This window comes from Papaver somniferum, chromosome 7 (genome assembly GCF_003573695.1).
Source record: "Papaver somniferum cultivar HN1 chromosome 7, ASM357369v1, whole genome shotgun sequence".
Taxonomy (NCBI): Eukaryota; Viridiplantae; Streptophyta; class Magnoliopsida; order Ranunculales; family Papaveraceae; genus Papaver; species Papaver somniferum.
The window spans coordinates 44,835,292-44,849,633 of NC_039364.1; positions in this window are offsets into that span (position 1 = coordinate 44,835,292).

The following is a 14,342-nucleotide window of genomic DNA, read 5'->3' on the forward strand; positions in this document are numbered from 1 at the left end:
TTAACAAAATTTCTGGTGTCTGTGTTATTTCTATTCCAAATTATATTTTGTTATATAATTGAAATATCACAGGTTGTGCGTTTGCATCGATCAATTGTGAAATCCAACCTTTGATTTTTGATTGGAAATTGATTGATCCTTGGATATTGGTCTTTGGTACCATCCAAGTTTATTATCCTTGTATTTGATAAAGACTCGCAGATTTCTATTTGCTTGAGTAAAATCAAATCAAAAGAGAGATATTAACTCCTCGATATACTTTTCTCTATATTAAGTCTGACTGTCTAGTTGATTCTCTAGAAAGTATATTGGAGTTAGTCCATATTGATTGCTAATCGAAATATTGGGAGTGGTTGTTAGACCCCCGCTTTTTCAGGATGCACTTCCAACACAATCAGGTTGTGTTGAGGTGAACAAAATCTTTCTCACCACAGGTATTTGAAATAAAATCATGCATGGACTCTAGGAATTTAACAACTTCCTTGAAACTTTCAATAACTGTTCCATACCTTTTTAAGATGTTATCCCTTGTCGAACTCTTGTATGGGAGATCCTTCTTGATAGTACTCGTTGCATTACTGATCTTCTTTGGTACCCATTTCTGAGTAGCTTTGGGAGGAACGCATTTCTTTTTCTACCCAATATAATTATGAAACTTCTTGGAGGGAATACTAGAAGAACTGAAATTATGATTCTCAATTTTTCTCCAGTTTGGAACATCAAATCTTGTCATCTTAACAAAATTAGATCTGGTTTTATCTCGTTTAAGATATCTGCAATTCCTTTGCAAGTGACCTGGTTTTCCACAATAAAAAGAATGTTTAGTAGAATGGAAAAAGTTATGTTTAGTGTTACCTGAATGTGTATGTGCTTCCTTTGGAGTTTGACAGAATTTCCTCTTTTTGTCATTGGCAGTTGGTAGAGATCCTTCACTTTTGTCAACCGTGGAAGATTTTGGTTTAGAAGAATCTTTAGCTCTGAAAAATTTTACCTCTTTGCTAATACTAGGAGTGTCTATTCCTTCATAGCCCAATCCTCGTGTATCACGATGAATTCTACATGCTCCCAATATCGAGGTTAATTTTTCTGAGCTGCTATTTCTATACAAACTCTCTTTTAAGTTCGAGTTTTCTTCTTCCAACCTTTTGACCCTTTCGAGCGCAATAACCAGATCGTTATTGGATGATTCACATTGAACTTTGAGATCTTATCGTTCTGAATCAAATAACAAGTTCATCTCAATGTTCTCCAAGTTATCTAGCTTTGCTTGAAGAATATTTTCTGATCTCGACTTCCGACAATTTCTTATTTAAGCATTCGTATTTCGTTGAGATAATCTCTTGCACCAATAGAATCAAGTTGGTCTTGCAAGTCTTTATTTTGGCAACGAAGTCTGTCATATTTAACTTTCTCACCGAGTAGGCAAAGATGCTGCATGTTCCCGATTCTCTACGGCTCCAGCTAGGACATCATCATTAAGAGATGTTTGATGGTATTTTTACAGTGTTGTAGTAATAGGTTCGTTGAGACTTGTGAAAGCAGATTCTTAGACTTAATTTTTAAAGCAAAAATAACAAACTCAATTAAAAAGTGTTGTAAAAATTATGGAGAGACCGGGGCTAGGATTCCACCATTCACCAAAATTCATGTGATTTAATGTTAATTTTTATCATGCCATTCTAGACAATATAACTCCAATCAAAAGAAATTGTGATTCTAATCATTGCCTAAATTAGATTTTCAAAACATCAATTGTTAATCGCAAGCATGAAGTATCAAAAGTCTTAAACTAAGCATACTTCATCAAGAGAAAACACAACTAATTAATAAAAATCATTTACTCAATTTTCATTCGGTGCAAATAATCATAAAAGAATTGCATAAATAAATTTTACCACATAACTTTTGGAAGAATGGCTTCCTCCATTGCCCCAGAGGATTGGGTTTAGCTCATCTTGACGGAAACACGCTCAAAAGTTGATTTCATTGCTCAAATGGTGTTAACAAATGATGAAATGGGAGAAAATAATGATTAAACCGGATTTGTAACAATTATACTTGTTACAAACTCGGCTGTTACAAAGAACGATAAATATAAACTGTTGCTGCCACTGTAGAGATATGACCCACAGGCTTTTGTCGTTGTCACTGTAGTATGAACAACGGTTTGTTGTGGTCTTAAGTTCTTCGTGTTCTTCCCAGCAGCAACAGAAAAGTATTCTCTGCAACTCTCGATTCTCACTATGTTTATGCTCTAAACGATCCCAAACTCTCTGTCCCCCCTCACTGATATCCCAACACCTATTTATAACCCAGCAGCAGCAAAATCTCACGTAATAACTTCATATAATTCTCCATTACTCGGCATTATTCTTCACGCCCAGTTTAGGAAATAATTCAGATTTTTGATCTCTACACGTGTTCTGAAGCTTCCAAATTGCATATTTAACTCCTTCGTACTCCAAATAGTTGTTAGGGCCTTCCAAACACGTGCAAACTCCTCTGCTTCTCGCAAAATCTTGTGAATATCTCCTCTGGTGCACATGCTCCTCTGTTTGCTTCTCACCTAGAATCTAGCCAAATTTATCCGACGAAATCAACCATACCAAGCCTGTTAAGACTAGTCACGTCATCCCAGCAAATATCAGCCATTGAATCTCTTCATAAGATGTCCAAAAATCGAACCCTAAATCTGGTCGTGTGCTGCAATATTTTCTCGCCAAAAATAGAAATTCAAAATGAAGAAGATGAAGTGCCCTGATCTAAAATATGGGCGCCTTTAACAGCTGAGGCGCCTGGGGGTGCCCTTATCCAATCTTAAGGTGCCTTTAGTACTTTTCCGGGGGTGCCCGAGTAACTTTTCGAGACGAGTTTTCCAAAAATGATTATTTCCCAAAATACCTACAAACACATAAAACACCATAATAAGTACGAAATCGAGTACTAACAATACGGAACATTTAGGACAAATTAGACACATAATGCGTCTATCAAATACCCCCAAACTTATTATTTGCTAGTCCTCGAGCAAAACTAATAAAAAATAAAACCGAGTTAATCTCGGGAGGGTTTACCAGAGGTGTACCCACAAAACCATTACTCCAGATCCTAGCTATTTACGCAGAACCTTAGAAGGCACTAAAGAATCTCCTTGATTGGCATACTTATTGACTACAGGAGGAAATACCCTGATGCGAAATTCCAATTGATGTACACGAGTTTGCACTCAAGCATACTAAAATTCATATAAAGTGATAGAGCTCTATTCAGATAGTTTCTTGACATCATAAACCGGAGTCAACCAATCACATGAATAGATTAAGAAGATGGATGTAGAGAAAAACGTGGATGATGTTGACTAAGGTGAACCTATCCTAATGGACTGAGATACTGGTCTGGACTAATATCAACACACTGGCATATACAAGGGAACCGGTGCTCGATAATCCTAACTCTAGGTCAAGTCAGCTGGCATATACAAGGGTACCAATGGTCAACTTTATTGTATTTATTCCGGTTGGTCTGGTGGTCTGGTCTCAATTTATTTTTATTTTTTATCTCAGTCACTCTATTTCACCCTAGCAATGGTAAAAAGAAAAAAAAAAAGAAGTGATCAGGATTCTTTCGATGTTTCCATCATGAGGATATGGCGAAACTACCATGTTTTCTTTTTTTTTTCTAACACCTGAAAAGCTCTGTGCTTTTATGAATAGACTCTTCTAGATGTTTCCATCTAATCAGATTGGTTCCTCAACTCCTACAACCAAAATGCTTCCATCGACTTAGATTGTTTAGTGCCATCCTTAATAAACATAAATTTCTAGGCTCTGGAGTTTATTTATTGCAGCTAACAAAAAGTTTCTTCCCCACCCCCAAACTGAAATCTAACATTGTCCTCAATGTTCTAAAGATGAAATTAAAAGCATGAACAAGGAGAAACTGTTACCACTTGAGGAAAATAAACAAGGAAGGATATTACCGTGTCGCATGAGCGCGGGTGCCTCCCAGTAAATACTAATTTTAAAGTCTCTAACTAGACATCAAATACCTAAAAAAGGATTGTCACCTTCCAAAGTCGTATACCAATAGTCGAAACAATTGTGGGTCAACAAGACCAAGTAAAGCTAACACAAATATGAGACAACTGCACTGGTTCAGAAAAATGAAAAGAAGGAGCACATCCTCGTCTAAGGTTTCTGTCAAGACAACTGGGTTTATCTGGGTAGCATAATTGAGCTTCTTATGTGTATCTTGATAAATAGATTCATCGGAAAAACGGGTCTCTAATACCTGAGTTATCTCTTGGACAGTATCAGGCGGATCGGGTTGCGGAGTCTGAATAGACTCAAGTGATATCTCAGATGCACAAAGCTCGAGTCCCAAGTTAGGGACTCTAATTAGGGATACGTGACAATCACAAGAACCATCACTACCCCCAAACTTAGGATTTTCACTACTCACAGACAAACCTCTAACTATTGCTTGAATTTCCGGGTCTTCAGAGTCCTTAAAATACTCAAGAGATTCTTCCAATTCTCCACCCCCAAACTTAGGGTTATCATTACTCTCAGAAAGACCTAACACTATTGCCTGAATTTCAGGGTCCGTAGAGTCTTTAAAATACTCAAGGGCTTCTTGTAAATATTGATCACCCATCTGGTCTAAGAGAATGGTTACCTCAAATTCATCTAAAGAATCTCCCAATAGAGTATCATTCCAATTATCCTGAACTAAATCCTGAACTAAAGTGCTAATCATATTCACTTCTTCTAATTCATCATTCTCAGAAGGTTTTCTAGTAACATTAAAGACATTTAGTTCAGTGGTCATATTACCAAAAGATATGTTCATAAGTCCGGTCCTACAGTTGATGACAACGTTAGTTGTGGCTAAAAATGGGAGACCTAAAATCACCGGGATTTGAGCACTTGGGTCCTGAACTGGCTGGGTGTCTAAAACAACAAAATCCACTGGATAAATAAACTTATCAACCTCAATCAGAACATCCTCTATGACACCACGAGGGACTTTGACAGACCTATCAGCTAATTGTAGTGTCATTTTCGTCGGTTTCGACTTAGCAAGACCTAACTGGGTGTATACATGATACGGGAGTAAGTTAACGCTAGCTCCTAAGTCAAGTAAAGCTTTATCGACCATGTGATTACCAATTGTACAAGATATGGTGGGGCACCCAGGGTCCTTATACTTAGGGGGTGTTTGGTTCAGAAGAATGGAACTTACTTGACCAGCTAAAAAGGCTTTCTTTTGGACATTAAGCTTACGCTTTCGTGTACAAAGATCTTTAAGGAACTTGGCATAAGCAGGCATCTGCCTAATTGCTTCTAACAACGAAATATTGATGTCCACCTGTTTAAATGTTTTCATCATCTCGTTGAATGTCGAATCCTTCTTTGTTGGGGCTAACAACTGCGGATATGGGGATCTAGGCACAAAGGTAGTCATATCAGGAATTTCTTGGGATTCCTTAGGGATTGTTTCAGTTTCCTCAGTTACGGGTTCCTCTTGGGAAGTAGAAGGTGGAACTACAGTATGTTCACTAGGCATGGATACCTTATTGTCTACGGTTTTACCACTCCTAAGGGTTTTTATCGAGTTAACATGGTTTGATGATTCCTCACCAACTAAATATATTTGATGGACCCCCCTAGGATTGGCTTGAGTTGACTAGGAAACTTACCTTCTTCTCTCCCACTTAAATACTTAGCTATTTGGCCGACTTGAAGTTCTAATTTAGCAAGAGTCTGGGAATTATCCTTATGGTTCTGCCTGGTTTCTTGTTGAAAGCTAAGGTGGTTAGCTGATAACATATCATGGTTCTTTACTAACATAGTAAGAGCTTCTTCTAAGGTAGAGATCTTTTTCTCAGAAGTGTTCTGAAACTGGGTTTGACCTGAAGGGTTCTGAGTATAACCAAAACCTGGGGGAGGCTGAGAATTACTAGACTGACCTTGATTCTGGCCCTTAGACCAAGAAAAATTAGGATGGTTTCTCCAACCAGGTTTGTAGGTCTCTGAGTATGGGTCAAACTTCTGACGGTTCTCAATCCTAGCATTGTTATAGACAGCACGAGCTTGCTCTTCACTAACCCGACCTTCCCAAAATGAGTTATCGGGCTCTATTCCACAACTAGAGACTTGAGAGGCTCTATTAGGTTCAACAAGGGACCTATTTCTAGACTGATCCATTTCTAAAGATTTTAACCTTCTAGACAAAGCAACAAACTTAGCATCTGACGCAAAACTTGTATCTACCATACTGGCGCTACTTCTATTAACAAGAGTCTTTTAGGGGGTTCAACACAAGACTCCCACTGTTGGGATTTTTCAGCGACAGCTCCTAAGAAGGTAAAAGCATCATCAGCATTTTTACTAGTGAACTCACCAGCGCGCATAGACTCGACCATGGCTTTGGTCGAATAGTCTAAATCCTCATAAATAATTTCTACAAGTTTCATCTTATCAAATCCATGGTGAGGACACTGGGATAAGAGATTATTGAATCTCTCTAAAAACCTATAAAGAGACTCTCCCTCTTGTTGCACACTAGCACTAATTTTCTGCCTAACAGCTGCAGTTTTATGCTTAGGGTAGAATTTCATATAGAAAGCAGCAATAAGTTCCTGCCATGTTTCAATGGATTCAGATGGTAGGTTGTTTAGCCAGGTATTGGCTTTATCTTTCAAGGAAAATGGGAACATCTTAAGTTTCAAAACTTCGTCAGTAAGGTCTTTTATTCTAACTGTCCCACAAATTTCCTCAAAGTCCCTAATATGAAAATAAGGGTTCTCATCATCTTTTCCTAAGAATATAGGGGTCATCTGAAGAATACTAGGTTTTATCTCGAAATTAGCCGTATTGGCTGGCAATTTAATGCACGAAGCTCGGTTAGTCCTAGTTGGGAACATGTAATATTTCAAAGTTGCCATCGCTGGCACAGCTGAAGTACTAGGGGTACTTTCCTCACGAAGAGACAGATTCTCAAAACTGAAGTTTCAAAAAAAGGGGCTCTCAAAAGAAGAGTATTCGAGCTCCCCGCTTCCACAAGAAGAATTACTAGGTTTTTCACTAATCAATCGACCTAGATTGTCTCTTTTCCAAGCCCGCTCTCTAATAACCTCGGGCATACACTAGAAAAACAAAAAGAATAAAAAAATCATAACAGGAAGGGAAGTTCTAACAAACACACAGCAGGCTGACTCCACCAAAACAAACCTAAAGATTTCTAGCAAACAAAAAGCATGATGGATCCACTTAGATTGTTTCTAAACCAGCTTCTATTCTTTCTAAAAGGAACTCGTTACAATCTGATCAAACCTCTCTGGAATCAATCCGAGTGAAAGTAAGTTGAATAGAGACGAGGGAAGCTGCGTGGAGCTTTAATACCCAAGGCCTCACCGGCGTTACAAGGCGGCTTATTCAACTCACAGAAACCATCATGAACTTTAAAGTATGCTCAAAAGAGTAACCAATATTTTTCAAACGACTTTCCTATTAAGCTCGTTACCCTATAGGTCTCGTTCTAGTCAAAATTTTAGGCTTAGGTTCGCTTTGGTTTCGTTTTCCTAAGGCGGGCAAGAAGAGAATGGTGATGAAATCCGAACCCTTATCTTGTATGGCCAGTGCTTGCGCTTTACTAGGAAATTAAAGCAGTCGTTTTCAATTCCTCAGTATATATGCAAACGAAGGAATACAGTAACTCGCTGACAGGGGATTCGCGAGTGTTTCGACAAACTTACCTCCCGTTCCAAACTGGGGATGAACCGTTGTAGTCGACTCGGGCCACGACTCCAATGTCATGTACGAACCCGAGGGGCCGAGGCGATATCGTAATCGCCGTCCTTCTCTGCAAACAGTTTAATATTTAATACTACCCTTCCGTAGGGTTTAAAAATAATGTCCTAAAGTTTAAAGTCCAAAGTCCAAAAATAAAGTGCAAAAGAAAAGGAACATCTAAAAAATAAAAATGTCTCTCTTTTTTTTTCTCTATTTTTTTTTATAAAATAAAAAAAATCTTCTTCTTTCGCTCCTTTCGCTTTGCCTTTTACTCCAAGTCTTTAAGTATTCACCAAAAGCTTTAGCAAAATATTCTTTCGCTCCAAATTCCAAATTCTGTTAGGAAAGGACAAAAACCCAAAAACGTAAAGAAGAACAAATAAAATAAAACAAATAAAAACCTAAAAAAGAAAAAAAAAGAAAAAAAAAAAGAAAAAAAAATCTAAAAACTCTAGCCTAAAGACAAGTTCGCGTCGGCGGCGCCAAAAATTGATGGTATTTTTACATTGTTGTAGTAATAGGTTCGTTGAGACTTGTGAAAGCAGATTCTTAGACTTAATTTTTAAAGCAAAAATAACAAACTCAATTAAAAAGTGTTGTAAAAATTATGGAGAGACCGGGGCTAGGATTCCACCATTCACCAAAATTCATGTGATTTAATGTTAATTTTTATCATGCCATTCTAGACAATATAACTCCAATCAAAAGAAATTGTGATTCTAATCATTGCCTAAATTAGATTTTCAAAACATCAATTTTTAATCGCAAGCATGAAGTGTCAAAAGCCCTAAACTAAGCATACTTCATCAAGAGAAAACACAACTAATTAATAAAAATCATTTACTCAATTTTCATTTGGTGCAAATAATCATAAAAGAATTGCATAAATAAATTTAAATAAATTTTACCACATAACTTTTGGAAGAATGGCTTCCTCCATTGCCCCGGAGGATTGGGTTTAGCTCATCTTGACGGAAACACGCTCAAAAGTTGATTTCATTGCTCAAATGGTGTTCACAAATGATGAAATGGGAGAAAATAATGATTAAACCGGATTTGTAACACTTATATTTGTTAGAAACTCGGTTATTACAAAGAACGATAAATATAAATTGTTGCTGCCACTGTAGAGATATGACCCACAGGCTTTTGTTGTTGTCACTGTAGCATGACGGTTTGTTGTGGTCTTAAGTTCTTCGTGTTCTTCCCAGCAGCGGTAGAAAAGTATTCTCTGCAACTCTCGATTCTCACTATGTTGATGCTCTAAACGATCCCAAACTCTCCGTCCCCCCTCACTGATATCCCAGCACCTATTTATAATCCAGCAACAACAAAATCTCACGTAATAACTTCATATAATTATCCATTACTCGACATTATTCTTCACGCCCAGTTTAGGAAATAATTCATATTTTTGATCTCTACACGCGTTCTGAAGCTTCCAAATTGCCATATTTAACTCCTTCGTACACCAAATAGTTGTTAGGGCCTTCCAAACACGTGCAAACTCCTCTGCTTCTCGCGGAATCTTGTGAATATCTTCTCCGGTGCACATGCTCCTCTGTTTGCTTCTCACCGAGAATCTAGCCAAATTTATCCGACGAAATCAACCATACCAAGCCTGTTAAGACTAGTCACGTCATCCCAGCAAATATCAGCCATTGATTCTCTTCATAAGATGTCCAAAAATCGAACCCTAAATATGGTCGTGTGTCGCAATATTTTCCCGCCAAAAATAGAAATTCAAAATGAAGAAGATGAAGTGCCCTGATCCAAAATATGGGCGCCTTTAACTGCTGAGGCGTCTGGGGGTGCCCTTATCCAATCTGTCGGTGCCTTTAGTACTTTTCCGGGGGTGCCCGAGCAACTTTTCGAGCCGAATTTTCCAAAAATACCTACAAACACATAAAACACCATAATAAGTACGAAATCGAGTACTAACAATACGGAACATTGAGGACAAATTAGACACATAAATGCGTTTATCAATGTTATAACTTTAGAAAAACTCTTTTTCCTGTCTCTCAAGAGTTTTCTAAATTGTCGTGGAGTAACATCCTTAGTATCTGGCGAACCAGATTTATCCTTAGAGGATTCAGAATTGTTTGCAGCTTTAAGAGAAATCACCTCTTTTCTAGATGCGTGTTCATTATCAAAGATCTTTAACTTTCCAACAAGAGTATTTCCGGAGAGTGTATAAAGATTGTTTGCTTCTTCAATGGCATGTTTCTTAGAATCGTATCTTGATGGTAGAGACCTGAGAATTTTGCACACAATAAATTTCTCCGGAATAGTTCTTCCTAATGAATATGAGGAGTTAACTATTTGAGAAAATCTTTGGTTAAACTCTTCAAAGGTTTCATCATCAGACATGCGAAGGTTTTCCCAGTCAGAAGCTAGATTTTGAAGCCTTGCTTCTTTCTCTGCGACATTCCCTTCGAATACAGTTTCTAAGATATCCCAAGCATCTTTAGACTTATTACATGTAACGTGGTGCTGAAGATTTGGGGTAATGGCATGGATGATAGAGTTTAATCCGTCGGAATTTTCCTTTGCAGCAAGAATCTCAAGTTTATCATAATCACCAATATCCTTTGCAACAGTTACACCGTCTACTGTAACTAATGGAGGATCATAACCATTAACAATACGAACCCATGATTGAAAATCTCGCGCTTGTATAAAATCACGCATAGCAATTTTCCACCGTAAATAGTTCGTGCCATCGAAGACCGGTGGTACGTGTATAGAGATATCACTTATGTCCATAGAATCAGATTGCTACAAACACAGACTTATGAGGTCTTAGCGTGGTTGCCTACTCTGATACCAATTGAAAATGCGGGTGTACAATAACCACACCCAACAAATTTGTTTGGCAATCTGAGAGGACTTACTCTAATATACTTTCAAGAGAATCAACTAGATAGTCAGACTCAATCTTGAGAAAAGTATATCAAAGAGTTATATCTTTATTTCTCAATTCAATCTGCAATCAAACAAATAGGAATTTGCGAGCCCGATTGAATTTAAGAAATAACTTGGGCGGTACCAAAAACCAATATCCAAGTGTCAATCAATTTAATCAATAACCAAGGTTGGATTCCCAATTGATTGAATTTACGCACAACATGTGATATTTCAATTATAAAGATAAACAATATAATCCGGAAAAAGAAATAACACAGAAATCAGAAATTTTGTTAACGAGGAAACTGCAAATGCAGAAAAACCCCGGGACCTAGTCCAGAATAAACACACACTGATTATAAGATGTTACGCCAATTTCCTACTACCTATTCGGACCAGATGTAATACTTGTTTCAGCACTAATAAAACTCCTAGCACAACACCGATTGTCTTTAGGAATTCTTCTCGTAAATCTTCTAGCAGAACCCAAGGCTCTCTTTAGAAGATACATCAACACGATTGATGCAATTCGATCTTTTATTTGCACAAAACACCGACTTGATTTCCTTTTAGATGTAAATCAAGGTTTTGGAAATCTTGTGTTTATTTTGATAAAAACAATTACTAGTTAAAAGTAATATCAAAACAAACTTGTAGACTAGGGAGTATTATACTCTTTAATAAAGGAAGAGAAACCTAATGATTCTACAACAAGAACAACTAGAATAAATCTAGAGATATCTTGTTTAAAACTTCTTAAGGTTTTTTACGAGATACCTTAATCGAAGTTTTCTTTCTAGCTTCCGATTTCGACTAACAAGTGTTGGTATAAGATCCGAAACTAAAATCTATCAAAACTTAGAGTTTATGATCAACAACTCCTGAATGGTTTTATATCAGAAGAGAAAATCTTAGAATAAACAAGAGGTGAAAAACCTAGAATACAAGTTGTATAATCAATCATGAAGATTAAACCCAACTGAGCTTTATGATCCCCAATAGAAAGACTTTTATCTCACTCTTGTTCACGAAGAACAGAAGACATGGAAAACAACCTTATGAGCTTACACCAATTTTCCAAAGGGGATAAAAAACGTGTAGCACTCACGAACCCTTTATTTATAGTGAAAGGTAGCTTGAAAGCTAAGGAAAGCTATTTCCTTTTTCAAGACTCTCCTAATTTTGCGAGTCTTTCCTAAGTTACAACTCTTGCCAAAATAATTAAATAAATAATAATTAGCAAATATTGTATTTATGTGAATAAATCACATTTTAACTTAGGCAGGAATTAAGAGTTATCACAAACACTTTAATATGGTAATCAAATATGTTTGGATTAATAGACATCTTGCCTAGATAAGGAAACATCACCAATTTTACTAAAAAAGAATTCTAGTCACGTAATTGGGCCCAAGTCCGTGAACTGTTACAAGCAGTCAATGGATTGTTTCCTACTAACGAACTGTAACAATTACAACAACACTTATAATTGTTACTTTAATAAATCACTTATAACTTCATCGTTATAACTCGGAATTGAGTGATTCTTGGCTCGTTGAATTCGTAAGCTCATTCACTATAACATGAGAACCTTTCCAGGGATAAAGGTTATTGTCACAAAAGTCGTGGCTCAAATAACCTCGGGTATATATACATAAATGTACATTTACAGTCATAGGAATTGTTCCATAGAGTGAGCATTTGTTTGGATAGATTAGAAAGGTATAATTGAACAAGAATCCAAATGAAATCAATTACCACATACTTTTGTTGATAAAGTCCTTGTTGATGTCTTCTTGTAATCTTTAGTCTTCATCCTTAAGAGTAGTTTTTCTTAGACCTAATCTAGTCCGACACTATCTTTAGTATACTAAATCAAGAATGTATTTTGGCAACTAAAATTGACAACTAATTTGACATACCAACGCTAGTGGGTTCAACCGATCAATGCTCTAACATTAAGAAATCAAAATCTTGACACGACAAACACAAATACTTATGCAAAAATGTTTGTGATTGATAATCCAGCTAAGAACGATAAGAAAATAGCTAGAGAGTCACAAAAACACTTCGCCATCAAGTATACCTGACTATATCTCACTCAACCAGGATTTTTTGTGAGTGAGATTTCAAACTTGTGATTAATTAGCACAAGTATGAGCCTTGAGCTCATCAAATGACCGTTGTTTACGGTTAAAACTCTTTCTCCTGATCTTTGAGGAAAACCGTTATGATGTGAAAAGTTATCATAAAACGTACTATCATCAAGGTATGACACATAGTTTTGATTCTTACTTGAAGAACTTTGGCCAGAGGGAATAGACAGCCTGTTGATAATTTCTTTATATCCTTCAATTATCCTTTTTAATTTGTCTTCCATACCTCCACTTTTGCTTTCTTCTTCTGGCACCTTTCTCACGTTATGAACAACGTAATCTCCCTTTTTGAAAGAAGAAAAACCATGAGTTCTTCTTGATCGATCAGCATTGGGGAGTCTGTTAAATTCTTGAACATTTGAAGAACACTTCGAACTGACTTTCCTGGTAGAATACACAGGGTAAGTACTAAAGCCAATTGGTTTAGACATATGAATGTCAGTTACACCTTTGAGAATTAAGTCTAAGGTGCATTGAAGACGACTGAAAGAATTGTCATTCAACCTAGATTTCTTCTTTTGTTCACCATGACCTTTTGAATCACAAAAGAAACATCCTTTCTGATCACATGAGTGATTAGAATGAACAGACTCAACACTATTGTTGGGAGAGTTCTTCCTTTCAAGTGATGTGGACACTCCTTGAATAGAGGAAGATATGACCACATTATTTCCAACAGGAAGGGATTTCTGTTTTGCTTCTGAGACAGAGACTTTTACAATTTTATCAGACACAATTGGTATGGTGGACTCATTTGAACACTCTTGAATGGAGAGTTTACTTAAGAGATGTTCAATTTTCAAAGCATCCTTTTTGAAAATTTCCTCTTGAAGAGTCTTTAAACGAGAGTCACGCTCACTTACTATACCTACTAGGACATTGACTTTGTGTTTCAAACGATTGACATTATCAGCCTGGATCCTAAAGAGTTTTAGAATCGTTGAACTCTCTTTGGCTGCATTCCTTTCAACTTCAGATAAAGACTCGTCAGTAAGGTGGTCAGAGAAACACTTGTCAACGTACGTCTGTTTCATTGGAACACAAGGTTCATCTATATTCGAGATTGACAAATCTTTCTTTTTAATAGACTTTATAGAAACAAAACTTTTATTTCTGGTGATGCGTTTATCAGAGACTATATCGTCCATCCTCAGATCACTACAAACACAAACTTATAAGGTCTTTAATGTGTTTGCCTGCTCTGATACTAATTGAAAATGAGGGGGTCTAACAACCACACCCAACAATTGTTTGGAAATCTGAGAGGACTTACTCCAATACACTTTTTAGAGAATCAACTAGGCAGTCAGACTCAATCTAGAATAGAGTATATCAAAGAGTTTAATATCTCTATAACTTTTAATTCAATCCGCAATCAGCAAATAGAAATCTGCGAGTCCGATTGAATCAGAGGAGTAACTTGAACAATACCAAAGACCAATGTTCAAGTGTCAATCAATGTGATATTTCAATTATATAA